The following is an 18,141-nucleotide window of genomic DNA, read 5'->3' as shown; positions in this document are numbered from 1 at the left end:
AGTCACATCTGGCGAGGGTGGACCTATGCTCCCACGCGAAGGAGCTGGTCCTCCACTAAGACTCAGCAGGTTAAACCTTCATGCTCGACTGTTGAGAGACTGAGGTATAAGGAGTGGGACATGTCTGGCAATATCCTGGATATACTCCTTTCTGCTAGAAGGCTGGCCACCAAGTCCATCCATGACTGCAGCTGGCATAGGTTTTTGGCTTGGTGTTAAGAGAGCGCGGTCTGGGCCCTTCCACCTGTTCCATTACCTCTATTGTGGATTTTCTGTTCTCCTTCGCCCGGGTTAATCTGAAGATTGGCACTGTGAACGGGTACCTGGTTGCCATTTTGGTGTTTAAGGGGCCCTAGAACACAGCAAGCTTAAGAGCCTCAGACTCATGATAGAATACAGCCCGCCTGTCTTTCTTGGAATCCATAAGCCACCTCATGTGCAACTGCGCTTCTGGCACAACTAGGCTCCCATGAGACGCGGAAGACAAAGTTGGTTGCAGGGATCAACCTTGGAAATTGAAAACATTCACCATTCGATCCTTGGGAAGAAAAGCCCTGCCCAGGTGGGAGTCGAAGACCTCATTAAACACAACAGGAGGCTAAGGGAGTGGCACTGCCCACTGCTAACCAACCCTCATTAAGGTTTTTCACCTTTAAGTACAAACACAAAGGTTAGACAAGCTACCAATACTGTTTTCACCAAGTGAAAACCGGAAGGAAACCAGAGACGTTCACAACCTGTTAGTGCTTACAATGCATTCAATTATGAAGCACAAAAAGGTATGACTTAAAACCAACAATTTTATTCATATACGAAAAAGATAGCACCACAAATGGTCACCATAGAAAAAATCATGAAATGGTTATACACAAATGTTAAAAAACACACAAACTTGAGTCAATAAGGACAGTGCAATTTTGATACAGACAGTAAATAGATAGGACAAGGGTTGTAAATCGATTGACCTCAAGTGTCAGATGGTTTCATGAAAGTGTCATGTGCTGTGCAAATACGCATGTAAACTGAATCTAACACTCCATTCAAACTCTCCATCACTCATTCATCCACATACAAGCAAATTACTCCAACATGTTTCTTTCCAGAACGTAAAAGTGCAAAATGTGCATGGCAATTTGTTAGGGAGTCTAAGACATGTCAAGTGAATCTGAGGGAGTGGAATGGGAAGGCACTGGACTTCTTAAAGTTCATGGAAAAACCCTAACTGTGCAACAGACTGCATGGGCAATACAGCTATTCCAACAGCAGGTCCTGAATGAGCCAATCGTCGAGGTAGTGAACGACATGAACATTTTCCATCCTGATAGGAGCCCCAACCACTACCAGCAGTTTTGTGATGACCAGGGGTGCCAACGACAGACTGAACGCAGGATGCTTAACTGGTAGAGGGCATTGCCAACCACGAAGCACAAACATTCTTGTGCTTGGAATGCACTGCCTCATGGAAGAAGACATCCCGGAGATCCTGGGATAGCAACCAGTCCTGCCGATTAAGGGCCTGGAGGATCTGGGTGAGACTAACCACCCAGAACTTATCCTTGCACAGATACAGGTTCAAGACCCTCATGCCCATGATGCGATGCAGTCCCCATTTTTACTTTGGAACCAGAAAATAAAGAGCACCAATCCTCTTCCCCATTCGGCGTGAGGCTCCATCTGGGAAGCTGACAGACTTCCTCCAATAGGGGAGGGTCTGGGAGGTGAGGAAGTAGTGGAAGGATGGTTGGTTGTGGCCCGGTGGGCACTGAAAAAACAGTAGTCAATAACTTTACTTTACATACTCCAAGTCCTAAGGAAGAAGGAATTCAATTCATAGGGGATGTCAATGGGTGCTGGTGTGGGGACGGTAGAGGTCACAAAGCCATCTCCCTGAGCATGCCAGCATTTGACCCTGACCAGGTGGGAGAGATGACATTCCAGCTACTTGCCGGAGGGCTACTGCCCCTGCCCGTAAGCAGAGAAGGGTTGAAAACTATGCTTAATCCCTGAGGTAGAATGTATTTGAATGTCCAAAACCAAAGACTTTGCTGTGCCCTTGGAGTATCTGCAGAGGTTTGTCTGCCTTCGTACCAAACATGTTATTCCCATGGAGCAGCATTTTTAAGAGTTCGGAATTGATGTCAAAGCCAAATCCAGAGGCCCAATTTAGGAATGGTCCTCCTCCATCCAGGAATACTGACCTAGAGCAGACCCGGGGCTCATCGCAATGCACCACAGTCAGCAGTGTCCAGGCCACACTGCAAGATCTGGTGTTTCCTCTATGCCATCACCAACAAGAGTTGAAACTACCCTTACTCTCCTCAGTAGGAGAGTGCTCGGCTGCTCCGGCATTTCACAGATAATAGCTACATTTCATCAATAGGCAAGTGGCATTGAGCGCCTTCACAGCAAAGCTCGCGGAGGCAAAGACGTTGTGGCCCATGGCATCCAGCTTCTAGCTCTCCCTGATAGGTGGCAGGGTTATGAAGGATGTGATCTTCAACCCTGCATTAGCCGCCTGTACCACAAAGCACTTTGACAAGGGATGGGTCGAGAAAATTAACAGGAATCCGAGGGAGCAGGCTATTCTTCTTGGCAAGGTCACGATCCACCACGAGGACCGATCCAATCACTCCCAAATTGCCACAACAAGGGTGGCCACCACTTGGTTAAAGGGTTGTCCAAGAGGGACCTTTTTCCAGGTCCTACGGGACTCAAGCCCTTGTAGGAGTGGAGAAACCCAAAGTCTCCACAACCTTGGCAATGGTCTGCCAAAAAGAACAGTGCATCTTGTACTGCAAAAGTGCTGGAAAGATATCCAAGTCAAGAGAAGAGACCAAACAACTTGCCTCCTGAAGACCTTGTGTCAAGTCCAAAATATCCTGTCCTTGCTAATAGAACCTCGAAGAAATTCACAACCCCACCGGAGCAAAGCGGTTCCAGACCACTAGAGACAACTTCCTCTTCCTCAAAGTTTTGCGTCATCTTTGAGAGGTTCTGCTCCCTCGAAAGAGAAGCGTATTCCACTGGTGCCGAAAGGGAAGGAGCCAACATCAAGTAGTTGGCCCCCCACGGTGGCACAGCAGAGTGACCATCAACAGAACGGTAACCGAGCCAGCAGGCATGCATTTGCGGTCTTAGAAGGAGCACTGCTGTCACAAAGTGTGCCACTGGCACCGGGTATGAAGCTGCTGGGGCCTTGGCAAAGACGAAGAGCATATACTTCTGGAATACTTCCCACTCTTCTGGAATTGAGGCCTTTGCGGGGAACGGCACCTTTGGTGTAGGTGAAAATCCCACAGAGGTATCACAGGAGCGTCAGTGATGACTCAGTTTCCCCAGAGAACAAAGAAGAGTGGTGCCTGCAAAAGTCACTTGGTGACCTGGACCTCTTCATGCGCTTATTTTGTTTGTAATTCTTGGCCAGATAATGCTCTTGTTCTTTAAAGGTCTCCTTAATTGTCTCTCACATGTAGACTTTGAAGGTGTACCCTTTCCAACCTTGTGGAAATAGGTAAAAGGTTTTGTGGCACACTCGCTGAGGGCCCTGGAATACATTGACAGACAGGAACCACAATCGTCTGTGTTGTGATCCTCCACAAAGCTGTGTTAACAAACCTTGTGGGGGTCCAATACAGACATTTTCCTCCTTCAGGCGGAGCAGGACTGGATGCCTGAGGCCTTCAGGGTGTTCAGCTTGATGCAGCAACCTAGAAAATCTAGTGGCATGTTTCAGAAGGGTACATAGTGCGCAAAATAAAGGAACCACGGTAATTGGGGCAGCAGCTCCATATATACTGGCCTGACATTTCTGCCATGGGGCATGCATTTGCACCAGGCTGAGCACAGGTGGAGCTGCACTGCACCCTCCGACTGTGAAAAGAATCTTCTCAAGACAGCTGGCACACTACATCGAAGATGACAAATCTGTGGGAAGAAGGAATCCCTTAGAAACACCATCATCACCGATTACATAATGAAGCAATGTTTCACTGTGTACACGGGTGCCCTGGCAGACAATTACCTAATTATGTTGATGAGATAACCTTCCAATAAAAGTACATGGAAAGTAATTCATACATGTATTAGCTGTCAGGTCTGTGGGCTTTTCATTTATCGCAAACCTCAAAGTTTTCAATCACTGAAAGATTATTCCAGAACTGAGAGGGAACAGTCCCATAGAAAAGGTTATTTGGCTGGGTGCAGGGGCCACCCACAATTTTGGGAAAATTTGAAAAACCTGGGGTATAACCCTAAATTACTAAGGGTAATCCAGATGTGGACCTCTTCCTCACTGCACTTAGAGAAGCTCAGCTTCTCCTCACTAAGGACGCTGCAACAAGACAAACTTGTTTCAAAGGTTGGTGATGGTGCTCTAGTTCAGTGGAGAATTGCCTAGCATTTTGATGCTGAACGCTAACGCTATTGTAGTTGGGACCACACTGAAATACAAATGGATATATCTCCTCGGTGAAGGGCACAGTGAGCTAAAATGTGGTCGTAGGCTATCCTAAGGTGGAACAGTCCCATTATTTCATATTTGTTCTTTGTAGATGTGCTTCTACATTTTTGCAAACTATCCCAAAAATGGTCTGAGCATACCTTGGATGGCTTGTATTTAGAGCCACTTAATGACAGATGTAGAAAATGAAATTGCTATCGTTTATATGATAAAAGATCGTTTACTGTTCCTATATACTTTGTTTCCTGTGTACAATATGTTTCTACATTTGGATTTCTTTTGTTATGCATTGAGATTCCACCCATTTCTCTTGCTTATTATAAATATGCCATCTGTGTTTCTTGGAAAGGCCAATAAAAGGTTATGAACAGAATACAAATGTATCTTTAAAATGTAAACTGCTTCCTTGATCTCTTCCCTACTCTACTCCTTTCATCTTTTTTCAAAATTTTGTATACATAAGCAACAAATATAATTGGCTTTAGCTTTGTTTTCCTTGGTAGCCAACATCTCGAAAGCTTTAAAGGCATGGCCGATCCCAGCGGTGATGCGGTCAAACATGTCTTCCCTATACTTAGGATAGCGCTAGCACATCTCTAGCCCCTCCATGCACAGACTAACATTTACAATGTCATCATTTTCATATCTCCACTCATTCCCTCTTTCACACCAAGCTCACATGCATTATTCATATGCTCCTCTCTACACTATGTTCACCTTTAATCCCCCATTTTCATTTTCTTCCAGCAGACTAAGCTCAGCTTGGCCTTTAGTCAGTACAGTTATAATTAGGCCACTCAATGTCACAGGCTGTCATGCACCATCCGTGGAGATTGTGGAAACGTTGGCGGCTACACTGATTGTGCCGTGACGTTCTTCCCCGCTGCTCCATCTAGCGGTCTAGCTTTTTCCAAGATGGCCGCCGCTACTATTATTAACCGGCTTCCAACCCGCCGGTCGGAGTGTTGCAACCATTCCTCAGGTTCGACGCTCATAGTACGTATCCTAGTTTCCTCTGTCTTCTGTGCTTGCCTTTTTCCTCCCAGCGTTCTGTCCCCCACCGAGACGCTGTTCGCTGTTATCTGTTCCACTCCCTGTGGTCAGAGTTTCTTTCCCTCTTTGCTTACCCCACGGTACGCTGTTTCACGTTCTCCCCAGCTCCCTCTACTGTCATTGTCTCTGGTTCTCTCGTCCTTCGGGAGACTTGCTCGGCAGCAGTGTTTTCCCGCTGCTGCTTAGGCATTCTTCTTTCACACTGTCTGGCATATTTCTCACGTTTACCATCTCTGTGTGTGTCGCTCCACTGGGGGATTCTCCTTGGCTATTCTAACTCCACCTGGTAGGATTCGCTGGCCCCCTTTTTTCTGGAGCGGGGGTTCCGAGGTTTGCCAGTGGATCAGCATGTTATCCAGTCAGGAGAGACTCAAGTACTCTCAAGTGATTCTGTGAAGCATCTTCCATCCGGATTCTGTCTACATAAAGGGATTACTGCGCTTCAACGGAACTCCAGGTTTTTTTTTCCGCTGCAAGGCTTTTTCCCTGGAAAGGGGTTGGCTCCTCGGAGTCACCACTGTCTGGCGTGATGCACATCCAGGCAAAGTGGCCTCTGGAGGAGCTCGCCCTTATCTCTTTGAGAAAAAAGAAAAGGTAAAGAAGCCTGAAACAAGGAGGAGAAAGAAGAAGAGTGAGACTCCAGAAGGATCTTCCGAAGAACAAGGTCAGGAGGGCAAAAGGGAAGGATCCTCAGATTCTGAGACGGACTAAATTACTGGCTGTTTGGGAGAAGAAAAATGGTTGTACACAGTAATGATTAACTGCATTGGGGGTAGTCCGCGCTTAGAGTCTCGGGAGGATAGCTCAGGGGCAACATGCTCGCCTTGGAAGCAAGACAACGTGGAGCAACACAGGTTCAATGCCCGGGTCCGAGCTTAGAAACCTCAGGGTATTAAGCATGTTATAAATATCAAATTACAAAAAAACTGAGTAGGGAAGCCTACTTCTCAATTTTTTTATTTATTTATTTGTGGCTCCGGTCTAAGTGAATAGATCTTAACACTACACCTTTACTTGCAACAAATTTTTATCTTTTAAATTACATTTCCTCAATTCAGTCGACTTATATACATTACAATTATTAAAAGAAAAAGAAACACGTTCATCTAGAAACACAGCTTCCGTAAGTAACAGTAAGGGCAATTAATAATGATCTCGAACAATACTCCAAATAAAAATGATACCATAGGAAATCCCAGGGGTCCAGTCAGATTCCTTCGATAAAATGACCAAAGATGTTATTTCTCAGTCGCTAGCTCTGCATATTCATACACTAGGGGTTTTAAAGATTACACATGAAGATGACAATGTCGACAGGTCGAATATTCCACATTTTTATCTTTCCAGCGAAATCTATTTTCCATGGTTGGCAAAAGGTTTATGCAAAAGTGCAACAAGGTTCTGGCAAAAGACCATGCAGGATGCAGTAGTAAATAAGAAGCACAACAACCCAGTATGCGAGTTGCCCTATTTGGACCGTTATAATGCTTATATCTATGTGCTTTATCATGAGTATTGAACCAGTCAAGATAGAAAACATTCTTCCTTGCCAGCCTAATGTGTAAGGCTGCCTCTTCCATACTGCTCTAGTCATAAAATAAGCAGTGTTGCATAGCAATTTGCTAAGCAATTCTGTAGGTTTGCTAATTAAATTGACACTTATGTAGCACAGTTTGCTATTTAAATGACCTTGTTCAATGAAAGCACAGCTCACCCGGCATACCTCTATTTCCCTCGGGTCTCCTTACCTTTTATCTGTTCACTGCAAGTGCAAAGAGTCTAATGGGAGATAGCAGAAATCATTTCTGCTGCACTGTTAAAATTGCCAAAGTCCTGCGTGGGACTGCTAGGCAAGAAACATTCTCTCTTTTTACAAATAAATGCAAACAAGAAGTAATCAGGATTAAACTTTTATTAAACTGACGATATCCTGTCTGCCATAGACCAGTAAGTGTGATTTTTATTTTTATTTTTAAAAAGACAGTCCCACAATTCCCTTCCTATAAATAGCTAACTAGAAGTGTACGCAAAGTAGTGATCAATAGTGCCATCCAATATGCACAGCTACAGATCTATTGCTCTGAGTGCTAATGGCAATAAATATCTTAGTGCGTAGGGCTGGAATGCTGCGCTTACCCGACTTGGGCTTGAGGACAGTTAGCGGTCCTGCCCTCTGCCTGAAAGTGGCAATTAACGCTATATTGAAAACAGTTGATATCAATGACAGGCACGGGCCATCTTGCCCACCTGAAGTTGACAATGATCCTGCCTGCCGCAAAACCATACGTCGTCTCAGGCTATGACTTTCACATTGTGAACTTTTTGGTTTTATGAAACCTCTGAACTTCTCCTTACAAAGCAAATGAAGGGTCAAGCATACAATTTGAAGGACACTGCCCTGTGCAACACTGACTGCACCCAGCCGCACAGAGACGTGCACTGAAAAATACATTTTTTAGAGCCTTTTTATCATATCTATTTATTTTGTTGTCCCTTTATGCAGCTAACCTTTGCATTTTACAGATACTCATCACACTAATTTATTACTTCAGAGGTACAAAAAAATGCTGTACTCTGCCTAATGTTATGTCTTGGGTATAAATCACTTTCGGTGACATTTTAAATATTACTGCAAAATTGATAATCAAATAAATTTGTTTGCTAATCAAGAACATTTTAATTGCAAATTCTGCTAATCAATTTTTGGAAACTAATTTGTGCCTTGCTGCTAAAAGGCCTTATCTAGATGGATCCTGCAATATTGAATACACAAGCTCTCAGCTCTAACCTTGACTGGGGTCCATTTGTTTCAGAAACAGAGCCCGAGGGTGGCTGAAGTAACTTGAAGCACAATTAGATCCTCTTCCACAGTACCATGGAATATAAAGAGTAAAGGCCCAATTCGGATCTAATAACTACCATAGGCCCTGATTTCGGAAGTTCCAAGGTGCTTTTCCACAACAGTCCCTCGATGTAATCAAAATTGTATTCTGTTAACTGGTGATATACTTCCAAGCCGTAAGAAATTATCAGAACCACCAGTGATTCATAAAACATAACTATTGCGTGGATATAAAATATGCCGAATCGAAGGTGTAGAACTTTCGTTTGTCACAGCATATGTTTGACTTTTGTGATAATATGATCAATCAGAAACTATTTCCCCTTTAATCCACAGATATTAAATCCCAAATATTTTAGATCTCTGACCTAGTCAATTCTGTGGGAGTTCATTGATCAACTCATACAGACATTCCTGCACCCGGCATGAAACACCAACATTTTTGATTTTGTGGTGTTAATGGTCCAAGCATTATTCATTGCAAAAGCTTTCAAGAGGAATTGGATGCCGAACTTGGAATAATCCAAAAGCAGGATATCGTCCGCATAAGTGAGCCAAAATAATTTGCTCCCAAACACAGAGGGGGAAACGAATACTGCATCAGAAAGTTCCACTCCAATATCCGACAGGTAGATATTAAATGATAAAGGCGCCAGGACACAGCCCTGGCGCAACCCGTGAGATGTACGAATGAAGTTACCCCTTTGACTCCATCTCACTGGGAGTATCGTGTCTGAATGCAATTTAATCAAGATCGACAATAGGTTGTTGGGAATATCCCAATTTTTTATTTAGGCCAAAACACGTCCCTCTCGATTCTGTCAAATGACAAGTCGATTGAAGCAATGCCAATTTGTGAGACGCACTTTTGCCAAACATCCTGCGGCAAGTTGTTTATTATGAAACCCGCAGTGGTAGTCCTAACCCTCTTTCTGAAACCGATTTGGTTAGGTTTAAGGACACCCACAATTACTGCCCACGAGGATAGCTCAGCCAAGACGAGAGATGCAAACATTTTCAGAGTCAACGTCTAAGAGAGCTAAGGGTCTGTAGTTTCGGGGGATCCCCTTTTTTTAATATAGGGACGATTATGGCAGTAGAACCTTGGATGAAAAAAAAACAATTTGAACACTCCGTATAGTAGGGAGGCCCAGAACACAGCGGTCGGTCTTAAGACCCCATTACAAAGTCCATTGGGTCCCAAAGCTCTAGAGTGACTAAGGTTCCAGATCAATAATTCAATGTTCCCACAGTCAAAATCAAAGACCCATGAACCCAGTCCACACACACGGGTGCAGAGAGGGAATTCTAATTGTATTAAGTCGGTAAAGTAAGCACCCCATACTTCTTCAGAAACAGGTCATTCCTGGAGTCTTATTTGGGGTCTGTTTCTAGTTTATGATGTGCCAGAAGGACTTCTCCGATTTCTTCAGGATGCCTCCCCCTGCTTCCTGATGCCCTATCACTCCATTTTAACCTGTTGTCAGAGCGGTTTACTGTCAACAGGGCCCTACTTACTACTTCACCAGAGTATGAACATGTGAAATTTCCCCACAACACGGGTGGCCACTAGGCTCTGCTTTCGTGACACAAAAATGCTCACATCATTGGAACAGCCGGCCCATGGGAGACAAAAATGAAGTAGATCCTTGAGGACTGATCCCCACAGTGCCAAGTAGTGTTATTCTCCAAGTCTCTTGCCACATTCCCATTTAGGGGGGCGAGGTTCCACTGCCTCAAAAAGGTCTCCCATTAAACTCCCCTCACGCCAAACGTGTTTTTTAATTGAATTGTAATTTTAAAACAATTGGTATTAACGTCTCCTGCTAACAATACATGATTTAAGCCTTCCTCACTCTGATAAAGCATAAGTATACATTACAACCACTCAAGTAACATGTCCTAGCTCACCTCTCAGTAATTACAATATAAATTGATTACCACTATTGAGCCTAGATCACATTGGGCCTCATTACGAGGCTGGCGGCCGCAGAATGAACGGTGCCGGGCCGCCACATTACGGGTTTGCTCGCCGGTGGCGGTATGCATGTCTGGGCCAGACCAGATGTGCATAACGCCACCAGACCAGGATGCTAACAACGGACCCGTCATTTAAGGGCCAGTTGTTAGCATCCTCCCCATTCCCATTGAGCCCTATGGGGGCTCCAATGGGAATGGGGTAACGGGGGGATGTACCGGGTCCGGATTCCGAGAAAAGGGAATTACCAGGCCTGCAAAAGTCAGAATGGCCCAGTAATTCTCTTTTTTCGGGACCCGGACCAGAGTTTGGAGGCAGCCATGCCGCTAATAACGGCATGGCTACCTCCAAACGCGTAATGAGGCCCATTGTTTGTTAACTTGCACAGTCTGAATGCATGGAGGGTAGATACAGTTACACAAAGAGGCAGCTGTTCAATCCCACATTTGCTTAACTGCGATCAGCAGACATGGGCCCAGATCCAACCACTCCTCCACAAGGGTTGGGTTGATGGATAGCAGGTTTTAAAGTGCTAGGCATACAATGATTTCCAGAGCTAGGGATCGGCTCAGAATGGGCAGAGGAAACTCAATTGTCACTACAGAAGCTCACGTCAATGCCTCTCTGCCTCAAATTATCAATATGCGACAAGAGGTTGAGGGAATATCGATCACGGCAGTATGTGCTGGCCGAAATGAGCTCCACTCTCGATATATCCATGGAAGCGATGATTATCAATGCTGGTATTTCATGCAGTATAGCCAATGGTACTTCTCCAGGGAAGATGCATTCCATTAAAAAACGATTAAACCTTTCGTGGGCAGCACTAGTGCCTTCTTTCTCGGTAAGTCCTGAAGCCACTGTGTGGCTAGAATATAATCCCCTGCCAATATCACTTGCCCTACGACTCTCACTTATAAGGTCTTGAACGGGGTCCCTCCACTGGGTGAACATGCTCTTCCCAGACATTAGAATGCCTGAATTCTGACCTTATAATTCGGCTGTAGAAATTATGAAAACATGCGCCTCACTGATAACTGCATGAGAGATTGTTATAAGAGGGGCCTCCAACGTATTGTTATGCTTTAGAACTGGTCATGTAATGAGGGGCAGTTTCTGGGGTAGGCAGCTTGGTTTGACAAGTCATTTCGAAGGCACCTGTGGAAGAGGTACTGTTTGTTTTAGCAAGAGGCGTGGCCATAAAATATTTCTTTGAGTTGTGTGTGAAAATAGACGCCACTAATTTGTTTAGGAGCACAGCCCACAGTCTCCAAAAGGAGCCTTTCTTGCTGTTGCGCCCCGTCATGTTTTTAGTTTTCCGCTCCTGGGGTTCCCTTGGTCGAGGAGTAGTATATCCCCCTTCTTTCTTTTTTTCCCTTTTCTATGTCACAAGTTCCGTTGCGAGACCCACAGGTAGTTCATTTCCCTCCACCTCACATGGAAGATGAGCCAGCCTGGCAAACTCTTCCAAGACGGACTGGGATAATGTTTTAGTTTAGTTTATTTGTATCACGCACCAAACCCTGGGTTAACTGGGCGCCAGAACTTAAGAGAATGTTACAGGCATATTACAACAAGCAAAATATTACAACAAACAAGTAAACTGCTTGTTGACCAATGGTTACAGGTAGGTCGGGATTGATGCAATACAAGACACAAAAATATCAGTTAGACTACAGTTATAGTCTGGCCGATTTACCGAAAGAGTTACATGTAGGAATACAGAAGACTGGGCAAGGCACGTAAATCTTGCATAGGTCATAGGTCATCATTTCAGGCAGTTGTCTGTCATTTAGTGTTTCTTTTTAATTTGGCTCTGAAGGTCCAGAAGGAGGGTTCCATTCTGATGGTGAAGGGTAGGGCATTCCAGTATTTGGTGGCTAGAACAGGGAAACTAGCTCCTCCAGCTCTTTTTAGTTTAAACCTTAGGATATTGAGGCAGTGCCGAGTACAGACCTCTAGTGGGTCTGGCTGTTTGGTGAATTTGTGTGATAAGTACTTAGGGGCAGTGTTTGTCAGACATTTGTGAGTAATGACTAGAGTACGGAGGGAGATTCTATCACGTACCGGGAGCCAGTGGGCATCCTGTCCGAAACTGGTGATGTAGTTGGATCTGGGGATAGTCAATGCAGTTCACAGGGCATTATATTGTAGGACCTGGAGTCTGTTGAGGTTCGGTTCGGAGGAGCCAAGAAAGAGGGTGTTGCAATAGTCTATCTTGGATAGGACTAGGGCTCTGGCTAACGTAATGCAACTGTTAGGTGACAGAAACGATTTGCATGCGTTAATCAGCTTGTTGGTGTAGGCAGAAGTGGATGCAGTGGCACTCACTTGTTTCCTTAGTGAAAGAGTGGCGTCTAGGTAGACTCCCAATGTTTTGATTTCCTTGGCAACTTTAATGAGGTTCCCATCGATGTCGAAGGACATGTATAGTGAGTCTAATTTGTTGAGACGAATTTGGGATCCGACGATCAGGAGCTCAGTTTTCTCGCCTTTGAAACATAGGCTGTGGTCTGCCATCCATGCCTGAATCTCCAGATAAATGTCATTAATCAATTTAGAGTCATCCTCATAGCACCCTGTCAGTGTAATGAGAACTTGGGTGTCATCAGCATAATTCATGTAGGTGACACCCAAGTTGTCTAGACGATCGAAGAGGAGCTTGGTGAAAATGTTGCAAAGCGTTGGCGAGACGCAGGAGCCTTGCGGGAAGCCACAATAGATGGGTATTGGGTCGGCTGAGGGTGCGATGACCCTGGTAGTCCGATTGGAGAGAAATTACTGTATCCAGCTAGAGGAGCTGCTAGAGAAGGCAGCTGGTGCAGTCAGGTGATCAGTGAGGATCTGGTGATTGACAAGATCAAATGCTGCTGATCGGTCTAACAGCAGCAGCATAGCCAGATTGCCGTTATCCATGGCCTCATCCATTTGGATTTTGAGGTCCAAGAGGGCTGTTTCTGTGCCGTGGCCTAAAGCCTGATTTTCTGAGGCCTAGTAAATTGTTGTCCTCCAAATGATTCTGGATTTGTAGGTAGGCCACTCTATCTAGTATCTTTAAGAGGTAGGGGACAGTGGTGATAGTTGGTGGGTATATTCGGTTCTATGTTTTATTTTAGTTGGGGCATAACCCAGGCTTCCTTGAGGTTGTTAGGGACTGAGCAAGTCTTGAAGGTGCAGTTGATCAGCGTAGCAATGAAGGGGGCCAGATCCTTGGCACCTTCATGGATGATAGTGGCAGGACAAAGATCTCCTTGGACGTTGATGGTTTAAGGTTTTTTATGATGTTTTCGACTTGTTTGGGTGAGACGGGAGAGAAGGAGAATGGTGGACAAAGGGGGGTGGTGTGCTTAAGTGGTGTGGTGGTGTTGGGGTTCTTGGCCAGGCTGTTCTTTTTTTACTCAATTTTGGTTTGGAGCAGAGTGATCTCATCGGTGAGAGCTTTCTGCATTTTGGCGCACCAATCTGCGTCTTTCACACGAGCTTCGGTGGGAGGGGCTGGAGACTCAAGCTCCCTTAGGATGCTAAAGAGCTCATTAGACCTGGATTTGGCATTTGAGACTATTGCTATAGGTCTCTTTTTTGGTATTATGAATGGCCGATTTGTAGGTGGAGGCAGCAGATGTGAATAACGCCTTATTAGTAGAGTTGGGATATTTTCTCCATGTAGACTCGGCCGCTCTTTTGGCGTTCCGGAGGAGCTTTAGTTCAGGCGTGAACCATTTGTTAGGATGGGCTAGCGGTTTCACTTTTTTTAGCTTAATGGGGGCAATGGTGTTTATGGCAGAATCAAGCGTATTGTTGTACAGGTCAACTAGGTTGTTGATTCTAGGTCTTTGGAGTTGTACTGATCCAAGATGTTGTGGATCAGAGGGCGTACATTTTGGAGCGTTATGTTTCGGGTGTTTCTGGCGAACATTTGTGGGGCAATGGTTGGGTTTAGGTTTGGGAGTGCATTCCCTTGGATAGCGAAGGAGATATAGTGGTGGTCAGACCATGCAGTGGGTTAATTCTGAAGGATGGCGGCAGAGCAATTGAGATCAGCCAGCCAGTCCAGTGTTCGACCTTTGTTGTGAGTAAGTGCTGTGATGCGATGGTTAAAGCCGATCTGGGAAATGGAGCTTTCCAATGCTGTGGCATTGGGATCATTGGGGTCGTGGAGACCTAAGTTGAAATCTCAGAGCAGGATAATTTGCAACCCTGGTTTAGTGTTGTTTGATAGCAGGTCTGTAATATCTTCATCGAAGGAGGAGATGTGACCTGGGGTTCGCTAGATGAGATGCAAGAGGATCGTATGGTAGCTGACAGGGGGAGCTTAACTGAAAAAAGTTCAGCCGATGGGAGGCTGGCATGCGGAATGGCTCAAAGGCCCAGGAGTGTTTTAGCTATGAATGCTACTCCACCTCCTTTGCCGGTGTCCCCGTCTGTCCTTATGATTGTGTAGCCCTCTGGGATGGCTAAGGATAGTGCTGGGCCTGCTGCCTGGTGTAACCAGGTTTCAGTAATGGCAAGGAAGTCCAGGCCATTGGTGATGATGAGGTCAGCAATGTCAAGAGCGTGGGCAACCAAGGACCAGGCATTGATGAATGCTCCTTTGATGGTAGGGCAAGAAGTGGGTGGGAAGGGCTAGATGTTTCAGTGGCTTCTGTGGTCTTTGCTAGGTAGGTGGTAAGTTGACTGTGTATGAGTTTTGTTGGCAAGGGCTGTGTGTACGGACTGGTGGGTGTCTTGCGATGTAGAGTACACAAGCCTAGTCTCTGGTTTCTGACATTCACTGGACAAGGAATCCAAGGTGTAGGAGGTAAGGCAAAGAGTTGGATCCATTCTGGAGGGTTGGTTAGGGTGCTCAGTTTGGGGTTGCTGAGAGTAGTGGGCCCTATGTGTGAGGGAGGTGGTTGCAGTGGAGGTAGAAAGTGGGTTGGGGCAATAGAGTTGGTGTATCATTACATTCGTTAGTCAAGCACATCCTGAGAGGGCACATGTATTGGCTTATCATGGCCGATTACAACCTGGGAGCCATGTACCAAAGCGGCCACTTTCACAGTTTCTGGTTGCACCAATGCTATTGTCTTTAGATCATTTAAAAGAATAGAGTGGTGCCGCATTTCTGTTCTAATAGACTCCATAGCTCCAGAAAGTTATTTTTCACCGCCTCCTTCAACCCCTCTAGCCCCTTTGTTATTTCCATATTTTGGTCCTGAGCCTCCGTTCCCTGCAAAATGGTATCACCTCGTCTCTTCTTTCCTTTATTCCTTTTTTCTTCTTTCCTTTATTCCTTTTTGATTTAACACATTTAATTATGGGGTCCCCATATGGTTCAATTCCCTCCACCTCTTTACTTTACTTTATTTACTTTATTACATTTGTAATGCGCACAATAGACCCATAGGTGTGATGGCGCAAAACAGAAACAAACGCACATAAAAAATACATAAATGGAGCATATCATAACAATTAAAATTCAGCATGGCAAGCAAAAAAATCAGCTATAGTAATGAGAACAATCTCACCACCAAAGAGACTAATAAACCTCAGTGAACATTGTGTGAGCTATAATGGTAGAGAGCAAAAAAAGGAAGGATACCATTGAGAGAACAGTAGGCATTAGAGAATCAGATTACATTTTGAAGCACGTTTGGGCAAATATGTACACAGTCTAAGAAAGGAAGGAAGGGTGCTGGCCCCACAGCCCACTATAATATAATCACAGTTAGGTAGCAAGCACCAATCGCTCTGATCAATCCTACGAATGATGATTAAGTCTGTGCGTCTGACCACTCCTGGACCTGTTCTCAGACGCAGCCAGGCTAGAACCTTGTTGCGTAAGGCTTCTTTGGATTCTTATCCTTCGCTTTAATGAATATTAGTTATGATGAAATTTGTTTGGTCCATTACAAAGTCATAAGTGTTCATGTCCTTTATTCTTGGCATTTGTGACTTTATTTGTAAGTTCCATGATAGTGCTCTCTTCAATTTGGTGTTCAGAATTAAGCGCCGATTGGCATCTTTATGTGCAAGGTTCGAAGCACTTGGCGAAGCCAGCGGAAAGGATTTCTGTGGCCCAGCTATGTTGGAAATAAAACCCTTTTCCTTGCAGTCCAGGACTGTCACTATGGGCACCAGCGAAACCTTACTGCAACAATCAGTTTGGGTCCCTTGATCTATTGTTACCCTTTGTATGAGGGTTTGGAAGGCTGCATTCACTCTGGAATCCTGGGGTAGGACTCCTGGTTCGATAAGCTTGTGTCTGGGAAGCAGCATTCACATTAAGTGGCCGTAGACTCTATGCCCAATTATTCAGGGTCTCAGCCAGAAAGCCAATGTCAAATGGATCTTTGCATGCCAGTAATTCTTTAGCAATATTAGCCATAAGCTCGGGCCACTGGGGAGGACCAAAGGGCTTGCGCCTTGGGCTAAGGTAGGCACAACCCTCCCTGGGCCAGCAGGGGTTAACGGGTTTATGAATATCTCAGATCTTACCGGGAGTGCGAAATCAATGGTCGAAAGTGGCATCATATGGTCCATAGGGCCAGTTTTTTAAAGACTGACCAAGGGTATTTGTACTATGGGATCAAGCTTCACTAGATCATATCAAGAGTTTGAAGCTTTATGCGGGGCAACATGGTCTTAAAAAGGGGAGATTTTTGTAGCAGAGAGTTTACTCTGTTTGCTGTACACTCTCAGTCTCCTGCGCTCGCTAAGGGCTACAACCTCCAGTACACGGTCTCTGTTAGTGACTGGAGAAGAGGCTATTGAGTCTGCTAAGACCCCCAAAGCCAGATTAGGAGTAGGGTTGATCCCAATCTTCTTATGTGCAGCCATCGTGCTAGTCTGAAAGTAGTAGCCTGCAACTCGAGTTAGGCTAAGACCATAGCCATCGTACCAATGGAATTAATGAAAAAGAATTTAAACAGAGCCTGAGGTTCTCCTCCTTCTGCCACCCGGTTGATGTAAATAGCAGAATTCTTACCATCCCAGTGTGAGCCACGCCATACCGTCCGAAGAATCTACAGGACGGCCGATACAAAGGCGGCCTGTAGTGCCTGGGGAGTGGAGGCGAGGGAACCGCTCTAAGCAGATGCAGCGGCCAGGCTTCCTCACAGAGAGACGAGCAGCAGACGCCATCAGTGCACGGCACACAGCCGACGTGCAGGATTAGAGGAAAGAACCTAGCAGAGGATTAGAGTCAAGCCGCACGGAAAGCCTAGAGCTACCGCCGCTTCTGACTCTTTCCCCTTCTTAGAGTAGGGAAGACTGCGATAATGGTGTGTCGTCCAGCTCATCATAGTCTGGATCGTTTTCAGTCACCAAAGATATTGGCTCCTCACGGCTGATTACAATCTGGGGACTGCATAGCCTGGCGGGTCATTTTTGAATTTTCTGGTTGCGCTATCGCTACTAGCTTCAATTCTCCTATGAGAGCGGAGTGATGCCGCAGTTCAGCCTTGATGGATTCCATTACTCCTAAAACATTGTTAAGAGCCTCCTTCAGCCTCACCATGGAAGTTTCACAGCAACCTATTTCCTTAGTCATTTCGAATAGAATCCTAGAATGGACTTGTACCTCGCCCTTTAGCAACTCAAAGACTAACAAGAGAATTTAGGACTAAGTGTAATGCTGTCAAGGTTGCATTACCAACGTCCTTGTTCAAACACATTTATCTGGGGAAATAAGGTTGAGTTGTTAGGGGACATTCATCAATGATCATGGCAGCTTTCTTTTGTTCTTGCGAGTTGATCACAGCTGACGTTTCGAAAACTTTACTTAGTATAATATCGCTCTCCAAGTAAGTGAGAATTGATTGGCCAATT

At 45.2% G+C, this 18,141-nt stretch overlaps 1 protein-coding gene across 4 annotated transcripts in view; it reads right to left on the bottom strand.

Annotated features, from left to right (window-relative positions):
• Positions 1–18,141, bottom strand: part of ITCH (itchy E3 ubiquitin protein ligase) — a 2,968,415-nt gene that overhangs the window by 1,004,109 nt on the left and 1,946,165 nt on the right. The window lies entirely within an intron of this gene.

Source organism: Ambystoma mexicanum, chromosome 3p (genome assembly GCF_040938575.1).
Source record: "Ambystoma mexicanum isolate Mex_15411 chromosome 3p, UKY_AmexF1_1, whole genome shotgun sequence".
In the NCBI taxonomy this organism is placed as follows: domain Eukaryota; kingdom Metazoa; phylum Chordata; class Amphibia; order Caudata; family Ambystomatidae; genus Ambystoma; species Ambystoma mexicanum.
This window is presented reverse-complemented; position numbering and strand designations above follow the sequence as displayed.